Source organism: Argiope bruennichi, chromosome 3 (genome assembly GCF_947563725.1).
Source record: "Argiope bruennichi chromosome 3, qqArgBrue1.1, whole genome shotgun sequence".
NCBI classification, from domain to species: domain Eukaryota; kingdom Metazoa; phylum Arthropoda; class Arachnida; order Araneae; family Araneidae; genus Argiope; species Argiope bruennichi.
Window position 1 is genome coordinate 11,323,278 of NC_079153.1, and position 581 is coordinate 11,323,858.

General features: G+C 25.3%; 1 non-coding gene across 1 annotated transcript; it reads right to left on the minus strand.

The window, feature by feature from the left end:
* Positions 1–250: 250 nt before the first annotated feature.
* LOC129964366 (U6 spliceosomal RNA) lies at positions 251–357 on the minus strand. Its single transcript, XR_008784147.1, has one exon. It is a non-coding gene; the product is annotated as a U6 spliceosomal RNA (small nuclear RNA).
* Between the last annotated feature and the right edge of the window lie 224 nt (positions 358–581).

The window sequence follows — 581 nt, forward strand, 5'->3', positions numbered from 1 at the left end:
CAAGGTCTTGAACCCTGAATTTTGTTGTTCTTCGTCATTGGCAACAGATTCAGAAAGAGGAAAAATGTTTTGATACAAATAATTTGAACAAATATTTGCAATGACGTTTCTGTTTTTTTTTTTTTTTTTTTTTTTTTTTTTACATTTCTTAATGAATAAGGTTTTGTGCTTTTTCTAGCAAATTCAAAATTGTTGCTGTTATTGTGTTGTGACTTATGACACTTTACAAGCCCTCTGAAAGTTATCTTTAAAAAATGTGGAACGCTTCACAATTTTGCGTGTTATCCTTGCGCAGGAGCCATGCTAATTTTCTCTGCATCGTTCCAATTTTAGTATATGTACTGCCGAAGCGAGTACATTCAAAATTGTTCTGATAATTTGTGTAGTGCTTACAGTAAATTAAACATTATTTCATTTCAGTTCTCCCTGATTTATGTTTAACTTTCTTTATTTAGTACCAGATATCAAATATCTTTATCAAACATAAGTATATATATATATATATATATATATATATATATATATATATATATATATATATATATATATATATATATATATATATATATATATATATATAT